Below are 16,974 nucleotides of genomic sequence, written 5' to 3' on the forward strand. Positions count from 1 at the left end.
CAATACAGAGGTCTTTGCCTCTGATTTTTGCATGACAATCAACAGCTTCGATCCCCCCAATAGGTGGAAGGTCAATTCTGAAAAATGAGTGGCACATATTGATCCCCAATAGTACCCCTCCGTATCTGTCATCGCGGTCCAAGCGTATAATATTAAAATCGTGGAAAGAGAGATCATTTTGAGAAGAGAGCCAAGTTTCGGACAGAGTAAAAACATCACAATTGAATTTATGAACTAGGAATTTGAATGCATCCAATTTAGGGATAAGACTACGACAATACCATTGTAAAACAGTGATATCTCCGACCTCTCTATTTGAATTAGACATCTATTTGAATTAGACAATATGCCGAAGGAAGCAGCAGCTTGTTCTAATGCCGCTCCACAGTCTGATGCTCACCGTTCATCACCTCCAATTCCTTTACCTGTGGCGGTAACATCACATAGTTTCACAGGTAACGAACCACCGAGTATATGTCCAGCCGAAGCTGGTCGTGATACTGCACCTCTCATTAGTTTTCAATCGATATTAGATGCTACAACCGCAATGTCAACATGTGCTCACCATTCCTTGTCGACACACATCACCATGTTCGAGCGAACCGCTAATAGCCTGCCCGCACCTGCTGGATCATCTTTGGCTACCGATGCTACAATGAGCTCCATCATCCAATCCAGTATTAGCGCACCCGCTGTGAGACAGGATCACTCAACTGTAAGGCCAACCCAAGTTTATCAATCACCGTTGTTAGTAGCTGGTATAGGTAATGCTAGGGACAATCGTAACGTTAGTAGGAAGTACGCCGCCACAAATTCTCTTCCTACGCTGTCTGTTGCACCAATGCCTACACGATTGAATTGGTATTATCTCAAACGGTTTCTACCTTCAGAATCTATTGAAAACATCATTCAGTTTATTTCTAAGAAATGCGGTTGTGACCTTAGAGTCATTCATTGCCATAAGCTGGTTCGTCAACATAGGGAAAATGATATTCCCTTATCCTTCATCTCATTCAAATTGGGTGTTCCTAAGTCTATCGAGAATGTGATCATCTCCCAAAATTTCTGGCCGGCAGGAGTTTCCATAACTCCTTTCTTAGTTCGAAAACCAGCAGCAATGCAAGGGGAACCGCAAACTCTACCACATCAGGTTGTATCCAACTCTAACCTACAACCTACAAGTACAAGTTAATCATCAACTTCAACAAACCGCTGAGAACTTTTCATGTTTTTTATGCGACCGCTCGACCCCAATTCTCGTCCAAAGAATGCACTAGGATTCGAACAAGGCGAAGGATCAATATATCCGGGGGACTTGAGCCCTTTAACCGAGACGCAAATTTTAACTAGTCCGAGCATTGCTTGTGTAAATCGCAACATTCTGATTTACTATCAAAACGTCGGTGGAATGGACACCTCCATCACCGATTACTATCTAGCCTGCTCTGATTCCTCATACGACATTTTCGCCTTCACTGAAACGTGGCTTAACACTAACACTTTGTCACAACAATTGTTCGGTTCTTCGTATGTAGTGTATCGCCTAGATCGATCCTTTGTTAACAGTACCAAACTTACTGGCGGTGGAGTTCTGCTGGCTATTAATTCCAAGTTCATATTACGTGAACTATTTCCTCCTAATGGCCACACTGTGGAGCAAATTTGTGTGGCCGTGACGTTCAGCAATCGAATCTCTTATATCGGCATCTCTTACATACCTCTAGATCGTATAAATGACATAGCAGTAATAGATACACACACCTCTTCGCTTACTTGGATAATACGTCAAATGAAACTGAATGATAACATCTTGCTACTTGGCGATTTCCATTTACCTGGTATTAGTTGGATTATGAGCGCATCAAAATACTTGTACCCTAATTCCTTACGCTCGTCGACGAATCGTACGACTGAACGATAATTGGACAATCTTAGTACTGCTGGTTTGTATCAGATGAACGGAATCTTCAACGACAACAACCGTCTACTGGACCTTTGCTTCACGAACTCAGAGATGGTTCAAAATACGACAGTGACTTCAGCTCCATCTGCTTTAGTAAAATTGTGTCATCATCACCCTCCGCTTCTGATTTCGTTGCTTGAATCGTCACCACTCATTTTTACAAATACCATCGAATCAATCAATTACAACTATCGTAAAGCAAACTTCACATCAATGAATCGTTTCTTCACAACTATCAACTGGAATGATATTCTGAATGACAGTGACATCGGAGAAGCCACAATGTCCATGTCTCATGTACTGCTCTATGCGATTGATCAGTTTGTCCCTAAGAAATCGATGAAGGATCCTCCTCATCCTCCGTGGACTAATAATCAATTGAAGCGACTGCGAAAAGTAACACGATTCACTTTGAAAAAATTCTAAAAAAACCGCACTGATTTCTGGAGAGTTTGTTACTCTGTAGTCAACAAAAACTATAAATGTTTGAACAACGCATTATTTAGAGTTCACCTGAACCGCGTTCAAAGCAATCTACGACTCAACCCTAAGAATTTCTGGAGCTACGTCGATGCCCAAAGAAAAGAAGTTGGACTACCTACCGTGATGATACGAGAAAACGTGAAGGCATCAAACAAGGAAAGCATTTATACGCTTTTTCGCGAACAATTCAGTAACGTTTTTGTTAGCGAAAATCTCGACAACAAGCAAATTCGCCTTGCAGCCAACAGTGTACCTTGCCTGCCTATATGCACCCTTCCAACAATCACCGTTAACAGAGTTCAACTTGCCTGTTCTGCTCATTATCCTGTGGAAAATTTCGACGTGCTTGGAAAAATTCATATGTTTTCCCAGGGCAGGGCAGATGTCAAAAACTACAGAGGAATCGCCAGTCTTTATTCTGTTTCAAGATTATTTGAAATTATAGTTTTAGATTTCATCTCTCATGCCTGCAGAAGTTATATTTCCGAACAACAACACGGTTTCGTTTCCAAACGGTCCACTTCAACAAATTTAGTGTTATACACATCATTTATCGCCCGCTCTCTACAATCACGTTCGCAAATTGACGCTGTGTATACGGATTTCTCGGCCGCGTTCGACAAAAGCAATCATGCTATCGCTGTGGCTAAACTTAAACTTCTCGGATTTCACGGCTCTTTTTTGAGCTGGTTACATTCATACTTGACAGATCGCATGATGGCAGTAAAAATCGGTGACACTATATCATCTCCTTACGAAGTGACATCTGTGACGTACCTCAAGGTAGTCACCTTGGTCCTTACATTTTCTTTCTTTATCTCAACGATGTTAACTCTTGCGTGAAGTGTCAGAAACTTGCATATGCTGATGATTTCAAGCTATTTACATCCGTAAATTGCACTAACGACGCAGTATACTTACAAAACCAACCCGATCTTTTCTCTGAATGGTGCAATATCAACAGAATGGTTTTGAATCCATCGAAATGCTCAGTCATATCATTCTCGCGGAAGCGTTCACCTGTTGTCTTTTCGTATAAACTACGCAGTGAGCATTTAAATCGCGTTGAGATCATCAAGGATCTTGGCGTCATCCTTGATTCAAAACTAACATTCAGAGAGCACATCTCGTATATCACCACTAAAGCATCCAGACTCCTGGGTTTCATATTCCGCATCACAAAACACTTCAAGGACATACACTGTATCAAAGCTCTCTACTGTGCACTGGTTCGCTCATTCATTGAGTATGCTTGTGTTGTATGGTCGCCTTACTACCAGAATGGTGTCCAGCGCATCGAGGCAATTCAGCATAAATTTGTTCGTTTCGCTCTACGTAATTTACTCTGGAACGATCCTTCAAATCTACCTAACTATGAAGCTCGTTGTAGGTCGATTGGGCTCGATTTACTGAGTTTACGAAGGGACGTCGCTAAGGCGACCCTCATATCTGACCTAATTCTCTCTAATATAGACTGTTCAGATCTTCTCGAATCCATTAATTTCAATATAACATCACGAAATTTGCGCACTCGCGCATTTCTTTGTATACCCTCCTCACGTACCAATTACGGGTATAATGAGCCCGTATCAAGCATGTGTCGCGTCTTCAACCGTTGCTTCACATCCTTCGATTTCAACTCGACTCGTTCTAATTTAAAGAAGTCTTTTTATGCCGCTCTTAGACAATAAGTATATAGTATATATTAAATTTATCATTAGGGCACTAATGTTCAGGCCTGTTGGTAATTGTAATAATAAAAACGAAAACGAAATCAAGAGAGATAACCATTGCAAGAAGGGGCCATGTTTGCATCAATTGTTGCAAAATTGTCTTTAATACTGGAAGCATTGAGATGAAAATGGTTCTGATGGAGTCGGAAAAATTAAAGCATGTGAAGATTTGATCCACAAGGACAGTCAACTTTATAAATCCCGATTGGAAAGTTGAACTGGACGGAAAAATAGGGACAGTTGGGGTTTTTGATGTTCCCTCGAGTGCTGGGTCGTTCGAAGGTTGAATTATTCCCACGGAAGCCAGGAGGAACCTGATTTTGCTTGTCCACTGCACTCGATTTTTCAAGGCATGCTTACAGGAGGTATAACTGGAGGGGCTTGTCCTTGAACTTTGGGAGTGGTCACATTTTTGCGCCTGGGATTCCCTTGGAAAATGAACGGTGTGTCCCCGTTATCCTATTTCGTCAACGGGCAACGTGGCGAAGACATTTTGTGTGTTGACTGGTTGTTGCTCTTGGGCCAGTGCGTTTCGAGCGTTCCTTCAAAGAGCGCTTCTGTTTCTCCCAGAGACTCTTGTAAGTTTCACAAACTGAGAGCTCGTGTGGGGTCATTTATGCTCAGTCGCACTGCAGGATTTCCCCTCATGTTGCTCTCCGCAAGTGGCACAGCGCTCATAATAATCTGAAGTGTGACCAACCGACTTGCATTTTTGACAAGTCATATGCTTTGGCATGAAGAGTCGTACAGGTATTCACAATTTGCCCACCATGACGTAGTCAGGGAGAGCGGAACCAGCAAAAGTTACTCGAAACGAGTTTGACGGCGTGAATTTAGTGTTTCTCTCTTCTTGGGATACTTTCCCTAGTTGGCGGCAGTCCAAAATTTTAACGCCCACAAACGGGAGTCTTTTAAATTTACCAACTCCTTCTTTTATCATTTCACACGTCAGACCTGTTTCAGTTACCACCCCCGAGAGTTCTACGTCATGGGACGGCACTTAGACACGATGTACTAGGGTGAATCTTTGGTCGATCACAATCTTGTTTGCGGGTATCCGATCACCTACGACAACACGCAGTTTATTCGGTCTAACCTTAGAGATTTCGACCACGGAGGAAAATATCTTGCCAGATCTTTCGAAACCTGAATGACATTGATGGAATTCCTTTCGGTTTGGACCGGAAAAAAACAACCCATGGGCCAGCTCCAGGTGCATCTTCTGGATAGACCTTGACACGGGGAGAGGAAGCAACTGAGGGGGACGTCGAGGTCGATTGTTGAGCGGGAGCGGAATCAGTAGGGCTGGAAGTTGAACGGAAGCCGGAGCGGGAGAATGAGGGGGTGGTGAGGAAAGGTTTGCAAATTTTCTTGAGGTGAATTAACTCTTCCTCTGAAGAGAAATCTTCTGAGGGGGGAACGCGTTTAAGCGACTTCCCAGTACCCGTAGCTTGGGAAGGGGGAGACAGTGGATTCGATATCCATGTCAACGCTTTCTTCCCTTTCTGCCATTAAAAATGGCAGATGTACACTTTCTTTTGCATTTTTTTTTGATGATTACTTAACCTAATAACCTTAACCTGTTAATTTCAGTATTCTTATTATGCACACCAGTGAGGATTATTTATAACGGTTGCTTCGTGTCGATCGTTTGGTACAGCTGAACCCGTGAGTCGCACCACGCGGTGATGATGTCGAAGACGGTGCTACGGCGATAACACACCAGCATACAGCGCTCGCGTGCAGGGTTTCTTCTTCTCGTTTATTGTGTCTGCTTCAATGAATCCACTTGCAATACAGGGAATTCCGTTAGTGTCCAACACTCACTTCACCAGCCACGAAAATAACGGTATCACTTCAACGATGGACGATAACGATATAAAGCCGTCCGGCTGCTTCGAGCTTAGGAAGACCAATGACGTTAATTATTTGAACGTGGCCAAACGTTAGTGTTGTGCTCCAGCACACATGTGAATTTTAACTTTAAGAATTGATAACAAACGTAATGCTTTATATGTTAGAACTAAATGCATAATCAAATATTGTTATTTCCACATCATGGAAGATTCAATAAATGTATGTATAAAAAAAATAATAATAAAAGTATATCAAACATCAGTGTTCGAAAAATCTCCTCCGGCATAAAAATTTGCATAATGTAATTGTATACAAATGTATACGAGGGCAGTCCGATAAGTACTTAGCCTACAAAAGAAGCAAAATATTTGGAGAAGTGGCGATTTATTTCTCAACATAGCCTCCTTTTAGCTCGATACACTTGACTCAGCGATGCTCCAACTTCTTTAATCCATCTGAAAAATAGGTTTTCTCGAGGTCTGCAAAGAAGGCCTCCGTGGCGGTGATGACCTTCCTAATTCGACTCAAATTTCTGCCCGGCGAGTGACTTTTTCAAGTTTGAAAACAAAGTTTGAAAAAGTAGCACGGGGCCAAATCTGGAGAATATGGTGGATGGGGCAGCAATTCGTAGTGCAATTCGACCAATTTGGCCGTGGCGACGGTGGAATTTCCATTTTTTACATTTTTCTAAAATCCGCGGACACGCCCGCTTCCACACACGGTCAAAATAAAAAGTCCGATTCGGCTGAAATTTTGACCGTAGCCGTTTACGAGAATGTATTACACGATAAATAATCTCTCTTGCGATACTGACACCATCGGGCGATGAGGCTAAGTACTTATCGGACCCCCCTCGTAGAGATACGATTCACAGTTCCGGATTTGCATAACGTCTGAGCATATACCACACTAGGCTAAATCCCCATGTCACTAGTTCTTTCAACAGATATACAGAGGGTGTTCCAAATTACTATACCCAAACCGAAAAAACGAGAAAAAGATTCAAGTCAAAAATAATTTAGACAGAAAATATTAGTGGAAAATATGATAGTGAAATTTAGCTTAGAGCTTAAAAGCCTAAAGAAAAACTTAACTTACTGAATAATCTGCCAATAAATCATAGAAATATATTTTTACATATTTGCGTAATATTTCGAAGCATAATAACGGTATTTTCATATTGTGATGCGTTTACAATAATTGTAGATTTAAACATGAAAAAAAACCGAAAGCGATAGGTTTAGTTTCCGAAAAATGCAAGGACAAATAGTGGAAACTTGGAATACTTTCACTTCGGGTATACCAATTTGGCCACCCGCTGTTTTCAATTGTGATAATATCGATAATAAGCCGCTATAACCATATGTAAACGCTCTTTCGCTATATTTGAATGTCGTTGCTCCAAATACATATGGTGTTTAAATAGGAAGATTATTGGTTTTTGCTGAGACTCCTCGAACAAGCCGTTTTCGCCCCCCACTTATGCATGCAAATATGTGGTTTCAATATTGACCGAGTTGTTCCCTTGGTAAATAATCCGAAAAAAATCTCTCGTTGTATACAACTTGGGCACAAAAAAACATCCTTCGTAAAGAAAAGATTACTAGGATTGCTGAAATCTTTTCAAACCGATTAATCTTATTTTTCCATCATCCGAACCTGGCTGGGGAAAGGATCCACCCTTCCCGCATAGGCGAATTTTGGTTTAGGGCGAAAATGTCTTTTCAATTAGCTTTTTCAGCTACAGAACCGGCCGAAGTAGCAAAATGCGACTAGCAAAAAAAAAATCTTCCTCCCAACAACAACAAGAGCGAGAGAAATTGTTGATAGAAATGATTTGATTATTTCATTTTGCCAGCACATTTCATCGAATCGATGTTGTTAGCAGCTTCTAGTGGTCGGCAGCGCATTTGGTGGCGGCGGTGGGGTTCTCTGATAGCATTTTGTGGCACTCCGATATACCAAGCGGAAGCAGGAAACTGCCTGCCAGCCTGCTTCAGGATCAGTTCAGCTTATGAATAATTGAAAAATCGATTCACCAAATATTGAAACTGGCCGGAGCCGTACGGAGGGAAGCATTTTCTGCGCTTTGAGCTCCCGTTGGTGGCAATTTTCGAATCCGGTGGAGCCTGTCGTGTGGTGCGGCAATATTAAATAGAGAAACTGGACGCAGAATGTTTAGAATACAGGAAAGAGGATTATGTGATTTGCTCGTCAGTTCGACACTGCCACTCATCCTCTTGACTGCTTGGCGACTCTTGATTGGAATCCGCATCATATGCCTTATCGATGTGTGCGTAAAATGTAAATTTTCTGTTGATTCAATCGAGCCTCGGCCAACCGATGGTTAGTTGTAGTTTATAATCCAGAGATCGTAAGCGCGAATTAATTGAGAGACTCCCATTTAGTTATTTTTATGTGTGGTTTGTTGATTGAGTCTAATTTTTAACGATTCAGTTCATCTACATATTTGCATAGTTTGCACGAATCAATCAAAAAATATGGAAAAATGGAAATGTGAAGTTGAAACAGTTTTTTTTAAATTCAAAGTAGGCTGAAAATTGCAAAACTGTTGACTCAAAACACATTGAATCAATTGACTTTGTGTAGTCACATTTCATCAGTACAGTACTCACGGTTAGATAGTTCGGATCTTACCTTTATTCTCAATGGATATAAAGAGGAAATAATAGTAAGTAAAGTAAATTGTCAATGGAATGTTATCAGTCTTCTGGAGACCCATCTGCGATTCTACATAGTTGAATTTGAAAACCGGATTACAAACTTCGTAGTTCGTTCTAACGGATCTTTCATTAAGGACTGGTCAACTTTTTTTTCAATAAAACACAGATTTTTTTAGATAATGAGTTCAAATTTGTTCTGGTTTTAGTTCAACTCATACATTTTAAGAATAAAATCATATGACCAGTGATGCCACATACTCAAACTTTGGCGTAAAAAATAGATTTCTGTCTGTCTGTCTGATTCTTATGGACTCGGAAACTACTGAACCGATCGGCATGAAAATTGGTTTGTAGGGGTTTTTGGGGTCGGGGAAGTTTTCATGATAGTTTGAGAACCCTCCTCCCTCTCTTAAGGGGGGCTTCTATACAAGTGAAACACAAATTTCAGCATTACTCGAGAATTAATCAAAAACCAAATGAAACCAAATAAGGCATATGGAGGTTATAGGATGCAATAAATGTTTCTATGGTGGTTAGACTCTCAACCCCCCTCTCTAAGGGGGGGCTGTCATACAAATGAAACACAAATTTCTACATTACTCGGAAATTAATCAAGCTAACGAAACCAAATTTGGCATGTGAAGGTTTCAGTGAGCAATAAATGTTTTTACGGTGGTTGGATACTCCTCCCCGCTTTCTTAGGGGGGCTGCCATTCAAATGGAACACAAAGTTTTGTATTACTCGAGAACTAATCAAGTAAATGAAACGAAATTTGACATGTGGAGGTTTTAGGGTGCAATAAATGATTCTATGGTGGTTAGATACTCCTCCTCCCTCTCTTAGGGGGGGTGTGCCATACGAATGAAAGGCAAATTTCTGCATTAATCGAGAATTAATCAAGCAAATGAAACCAAACTTGGCATGTGAAGATTTTAGGGGGCACGAAACGTTTCTATGGTGAATAGATACTCCTCCCCCTCTCTAATGGGTGAAGAGGGGAGGGGTCTGTTTTTATTCTATCATATTTTCTGTATCGAACATTTATCCCATGTAATGGAGAAACATCTTATTTGCAAGTGGTTGAAAAAACTTGAACGAGAATTGTGTCTGAAAATAATCTGATATTATAATGATGAGTTTTGGTAGAAGTACTGAACAGTTCTGCGATTGGACTCATGAACTTGCGCTTAGTAAGAAAACGTGAATGTTTGAAGGTATTGATAACAAAAAACAAATTTTGGGCGGGACGAAGTTTGCCGAATCAACGTTTTTCAGGAAGTCTCATTCGTAAATTTCATTGGCACTTTAATGCACATTGTTGCTCATGAATTTGTTTTTAAGCCGAAATAAATATTAATTTGCCAAACATGTTTTATTAAACCTATTCTGCGATAATATCGTAACATATATTCCTCTTCTTCTTAAATGGCACTAACGTTCCTAGAGAAACATTGCCTTCTCAACGTAGTATTTTTATTAGTACAGTTGAACCCCGATTATTCGCGGAATAGTCTGGATTAGGAATACCGCGGATAACGCAATAAATGACTAGAAATGAGATGCGAACACAAAAAAAAATATTTCGGCATGATTTCGGCATCAATACAGGTATCATTAAACTATTCATCTGTAAGGTCGTATACACCAGGGGTCAAATAATATAGAAGCTATAACTAAAACAAAAGAGCAAAAGCCTACCACTCCCTGATCAATTTCGGAAAGTCCATAGAGTTACTATGCAACACGCCCCGCGGATCATCCGCTCGCGGATAATCGAGGTTCCACTGTACTTAATTGAGATTTTTATGCCTAATGTCACACCTTGAATGCATTCTGAGTGCCAAGCTCTACAATACGCGTGGCCACAGTGCAAGTCGGAGAAAATTTTTTTGACGAAAAATTCCCCCGACCAGAACAGGAATCGAACCCGTACCCCCGGAATGTTAGGTATGACGCTAACCACTTGGCTACGGGAGCACCATCGTAACATAAGATGATACTTATTAGACATCTTTTGAGAATCCAATAAATCAAAGAACTATCCAAGCGGATTCAATAGTTTATTACTCATTTTGTATTCTTTGCAACGAAAAAAAGATATTTCAGCATGTTTCATCAATACAAAAATCACTGAATTATCCATCTTCATGGCCGTGTATACCAGAGGAGAGACAATGTGAAAGTCATAACCAAAACAAAAGATCATGAGCATACCACTCACTGACAAATTTCGGAAAGCTCTATATTACTATACAACTCGTTTCAGCGGATAATTCGTTCGGGGATAATCAGGGTTCTACTATTTTTATGAAGTATTATGACAAATTATTCAAAATTTCTAATAGAAGAAAAAATCAAAACTAAAATATTCCGGATAATCGAGTTCGACCTGTATTATGTAAAAAATTCTGAGCTTCCAAGTAAAAATGTGAAAAATATAGCGTCCTCTCACTCTAAACCATGTAAACTATAAAAAATAATACAATCAATAATTATGGAAACAAAATCTATTTTTTTCTTGTGAGTATATTTTTTTTCAAAGAAGACTAGATGATTGGTTTTCATTTGAAATGTCCATCATCTTAATCGGTCCGGTAGTTCAAAAGTTATGAATGTTTGAAAAAAATAATTTTTGGAAAAAAGAGTAAACAGTTGATTTTCCGGACCATCATAAAATAAATGTGACCGTGCTAATGAAGAAATAAAAGTTAATGGGTCTGGGCCTAGGGGCACGGACGGGATCTTGATAGAGGATTGTGATTGTATGTAGTAATTGCATTAGAATTGAGTTTTTGACGTAGGATTACGTCTTTCGGGAACATATTGGGGTACAAATTGAAAATTGAAAATCGAGCAAATCGTGAAAATTGTCCAATTTCAAATGCTTATTGATCAGTCATTTCATGATGGATTGATGAGATTTTTGCGTTAATCAATTTCGGCACTCCATAACAATTTTTTACATTGAATCGAATAATATATGTCATGGAACTAACTAACGAATAATTAGAAAATATCAACCTCTATCCTAACGGAAATACACACTTATGATTGGTCGAAATTAACGACACATGCGGTGGCTCATGTACTTACAGTTATTGGTCAGTTTTTTCCTGATGGATTTACGAGATAATTGCATCAATCGATCTGAGCACTCCATAACAATCCATCACAATTGATAAAATAATATATCATATGAAACTAACTACAATCAAACAAACAATCAAAAAATTTCCAAACGGAAATACCTCGTTCTGATTGGTCGAAATTGAAAATACGGATAAATCGGCACATCAAAGTAGAGGGAACTTTTGCTCCCACCGAAGTGTATTCCCTAACAGAGACATCAAAACCAAGCTGCCTGGGGGAAATCGGCATTGCAAATACATAAAAGTAGGGGGGCTTTTGTTTCCACCGACATGTATTCCCTAACAGAGATTTCAAATCCAAGGTGTCTGGGGGAAATCAGCATGTAAATACCCTCGTGGTCGATAGTTTAACTAACGACGCGCACAAATGGGTAGTGCTTATTGTCAGTCTTCCATGTTTCACAAAAAACACTGCGTCCGGAATAAATATGTCCACGCTGCTGTTCACAGTTTTGTGTTTGAGTACAAACATGATTTTTTCGTACCTGTGTTAGAAAATGTGACATGTTTGTATTCGTGGTATGTTTGGACATACGATGTTTAATCCCAATGTTTCACATGATGTTCGAACATGGTGTACAGTTTCTCTTGCATTTTCACCCCAAGCACCGGCAGTGCGTAGAGTAGAAGAAGCGAATCGGACACCACACCACCACCATTCAACGCGTGGTGTGTTGGTATGTTGACATGGAAAAAAATGCTTTCCTATCATGACAATGGTTGATTCATTTAAAATATTGGGCAAATAAAATAAACCTCATTATCTGTTCTGAACAAAATAAACGTCGATTGATATCAGAGTTTTTTACAATTAATATCATTATTTAGTGCACGCATTTATATTCATGTAACATTCGCTATTATTAGCTATTTGAACAAGTACTAAAATTGAATTATTCAGCAGTGACATGTTAGGCGTGACGCTAACCACTCGACCACGGGAGCAACAATTTTGGCTGGATCTTTGAATACAAATGGCCAATACTGCTTGTTCGCGACGATCGCGACCCGAGCTATAAAACGAGCGAAGAAGAGGAGAAGAAAGGATGATGCAATCGCATGCACACATAGTATATGTAGTGCAGTGTAAGTGTAGCTTTTATTTTTTTCCTTCATTCAGTTTGTGATAACATTGAGAAATTAATGGTGTGTTTTAGCCGCTGAAATTTCTCTGCTGGTTCTGCTGTGTGCCGCTGAAGGTTGCATCTAAAACTAATTTTTGGGTATTTATTTTTTTGGTCAGCATTTGTATGACGTCGCCCGCTATGCAGACGGCTCCCCAGACTTTAATTGCCAACATGCACGCAAAAAAAATAGAAAGCTTCTTTCTATTCAGAGAATGTTTTCTTCGAACGAAACCAAGGATTATTTAATCAGACTTGCAAAATGTACATGAACGATCTATAAACTTTTACTTAGTCGCGGCAATACATACACACACTCTTTACAGATACACGGGCCGAAGGTTGTGCAGTCCACTGATGATTCAACAAGAGCCAAAGGTTGTACTGCTCATGACAACTCTACACGAGCTGATGATTGCGCCGGCTAGTCCAGCATCCAGCATTCTATCCTGGATTCCTCGAGTCGAAAAAGACGCACCACGCTAGATATGAGTGCAGACTAGGGGGTCGTTGCTGATTAACGGTCAGCTGCATCCCAATAGGAAGTATCCCATGTCGAGCACACGTACAGAGCACTGAAGACTGCAACATCCCAATTATGAGAACACTTGTAATACTAACCTCGAGCCAACCGCGAGTAATCGGTTACATATTACTAACATAGTTGTAAGCAAACATTGTGAAAATATTGAACTCCCGGCCCCGTTAGGCTGACGCCATATGAGCCTTAATAAAATATATATTTTGGTGCATGAACTTATAGCCTCTTAGTTCGTGCAATTTTTGAAATGCGAACTAAATTTCAAGTTCGTTTCTGTGAAAAAGTATTCTACGAAGAAATGTTTTGGGATGAATAATTTCTTTCCGTGTATGAAAATAAACGAAACGAAAGCAATGAATACTGCGACATCGGGTGATATGTTTGTACATGATGTTCTTGAATTATAAACATCGTGTTTGTTTTCACATGTCTATGTTTGTGTATCATTGTTCGTGTTGGGGATAGACACTCAACACTAGCGAGAATCATGTTCGAATTCAAACAAAATCATGGAATTTTCACATCGCGTGGACATGTGTAAGTGTTTTTCGGAAGACTGCTTATTGTAACTAGCGTGGGCATTGCTGATTGCATACTTGCTGGCGAATTAGTAGGGAGCGATGAATGAGTGTTTTTTGACGTAGGACTACGTCTTTCATTTCTATACCGGGGTGTAAAATCAAAGTTTCGAAAACGAAAGCGTTACGCCGGAGACCGAGATTTTGAGTGTTAATAGCTCCTAAGCAACTGAACGAAATGGTATGATAAACACTTCATTCGAAAGATAAAATGTCTACGCGTTCTATACTTGTTACTTTCTGATCCAAAAACTTGTTTCAATAGTCTTAAATTTGCTTTCAAAATAGGCTATTGAAATCACCAATCGGTATATAAGCGAGCGCCGCTCGGAAATCCACTCAGTTCTAATTGAACAGCGATTGGAGCATGTTGTCGCTGTTGTGGTGAAGCTCTTCATTTATCATGAAAGCGCGGATGAACGGTGTCACCAAGAGCCTGTTTGTGCACCTTAGGCCAGAAGGGAATCCATCAGGAGGAGAGTGATGCTACAACCGGTTCCCCGGGAAGATCTCGAAGCAGCCGCTACACACACACACATACACGCACGGAATTCTTTCCGTTTGGATCGAGTAAGATCCGGAAAATAATCTGCCAGTTCCTCTAGGAATTTAAAAATACATTCATGTGAAAGAGTTTATTTGAATGTTTTCTATCCATGTAACACTGTGACCAAATATGTTTCAATCAAGTGCTATTAACAGATGGTTATCGAGTTAGCATTAACCACTGGTGGGCTTCCAGTATCGAGGAAAATGTGGAAATATCTAATCGTTATTGAAAATAATCTGCCAGTTCCTCTGGGAATTTAAAATTACATTCATATGAAAGAGTTTATTTTAATGTTTTCTATCCATGTAACACTGTGACCAAATACATTAGGTTTTGTGATTTTTCAATCAATCGCAATCAACAGGATAGCTTCTGAAGATTATTCTTCCCCATCAGTAGGATATTTCCGTATCCAATATTGGATGCATAAAACCTTGTGCCTCCAACGTAACGCTCTCGTTTTCGAAGTTCTCCAAATATTCATTCATTCAGAATGAATTCAGATTCAACTTCATACAAATAATCTCTAAATCAACGATAGTCCTACGTCACCCTTGCGGTTATACCATAGATATAACCCACTTCCTGTTTTTTATGTTCGTTCCAATAAGAATCTTTCGATGGATTAATTGAAGAATGATATTTCAATGAACTGAATAAAGTCTATGTGTGATAGAATATAAATAAACTTTAAATTTGGAACTTTAATGTTGGTTGCTTCGTGAAATTTCATATCAATGAGCGATATTATTGTCCAATTGAAATTCGCATTGAGGCATGTAGCATCGCGTTCCGTTGGGTTTAAAGCGAAAATGCCATTTCCATTTCAAATATAGTTTCTCTATAATAAAACAACACTTTTTGTCTGGTGAGAAAACTTGATAATTGTGTTCGATAATGATAATTATCTTATATTACATTGATGAGTTTTTTCTTTATTTCATCCATACATAACACAGGAGCCATCTCGTCCAGGGCCACAGAGCGCGGCTTTCATCATATCTCATTCCACTTAGGCATCTCCTATCGTGATACGCACCATCATGAATAATCACCATCTTTCTATCATTATCACTCGGTTATGGACATTGGTGGAGTGAACCAAGAATACCTAACAACCAGACAAAACGGCCCTTTTCAGGGCCACCAAGAGATTAACAATGTAATCGAACATATCCAAAATCAGCATGTAACATATAACCTAACGGAATCCTACGTCAACTATGCGGTCGTGTCTCGGACACAACCCTCCTGTGACTTTTTTCATCGCTCAAAATCTGTAAATTTTTCTTTATGATATATCAAACGGAAACTCTGAAAACCCCGTTTCCTGTATGAACTTGTATCATTTACAAGTTAGATGAAACCACGTGGTAGAATTCGGAACCACATTCTGTTCAAAAATGTGCACAGAAATACCAGACACCTTGGATTTGAAATCTCTGTGGCATGTCGGTGGAAACTAAAGCCCCCCTACTTTCATGTATTTGCAATGCCGATTTCCCCCAGGCAGCTTGGTTTTGATGTCTCTGTTAGGGAATACACTTCGGTGGGAGCAAAAGCTCCCTCTACTTTGATGTGCCGATTTATCCGTATTTTCAATTTCGATCAATCAGAACGAGGTATTTCCGTTTGGAAATTTTTTGATTGTTTGTTTGATTGTAGTTAGTTTCATATGATATATTATTTTATCAATTGTGATGGATTGTTATGGAGTGCTCAGATCGATTGATGCAATTATCTCGTAAATCCATCAGGAAAAAACTGACCAATAACTGTAAGTACATGAGCCACCGCATGTGTCGTCAATTTAGACCAATCATAAGGGTGTATTTCCGTTAGGATAGAGGTTGAGATTTTCTAATTATTCGTTAGTTAGTTCCATGACATATATCATTTATCATTTTTAAACCCAAAATAGTTTAGATCTACATAATTATAAGCCTAAGTCAAATAAATTTATGACTACAGAAATATATTATAGATAAAAAAGCATTTTCTCCTTCGTTGACACGTCGTTCGGAAGGTTGTTTGTTGGAGGTTTTAATAACTTTATAGCCAGTTGAGTATCCTATGACGCGATCTTCCCAAGAAAGCACTCATGGGAGTATAGCTGCTATAGTGAACTGATCTCATTGGGTGATAAGTTCTGCTATACATAAGCAAAGGAAAAGGAGAATGGGCAAGTGCATTCGAGGAAGTGAAGCAGGCTTCTAAGGAAGACTTATATGGGGAAGATAATATTGAGATCGTGACTACTCAAGCTATTATAGTTACGGACATAAGTTATTTAAAAAAAATAATTTCGGAG

The 16,974-nt window shown here is 39.5% G+C and overlaps 1 protein-coding gene across 1 annotated transcript in view; it reads left to right on the forward strand.

The window, feature by feature from the left end:
• The first annotated feature begins 8,531 nt into the window (after nt 1-8,531).
• The window catches only part of LOC129769405 (spidroin-2-like), a 241,402-nt gene continuing 232,959 nt past the window's right edge, over nt 8,532-16,974 (forward strand). The window contains exon 1 of the mRNA XM_055771671.1: nt 8,532-8,728. The gene's annotated coding sequence lies outside the window, so the exon portion shown is untranslated. The remainder of the gene's footprint in view (nt 8,729-16,974) is intronic.

Source organism: Toxorhynchites rutilus, chromosome 2 (genome assembly GCF_029784135.1).
Source record: "Toxorhynchites rutilus septentrionalis strain SRP chromosome 2, ASM2978413v1, whole genome shotgun sequence".
NCBI lineage: Eukaryota > Metazoa > Arthropoda > Insecta > Diptera > Culicidae > Toxorhynchites > Toxorhynchites rutilus.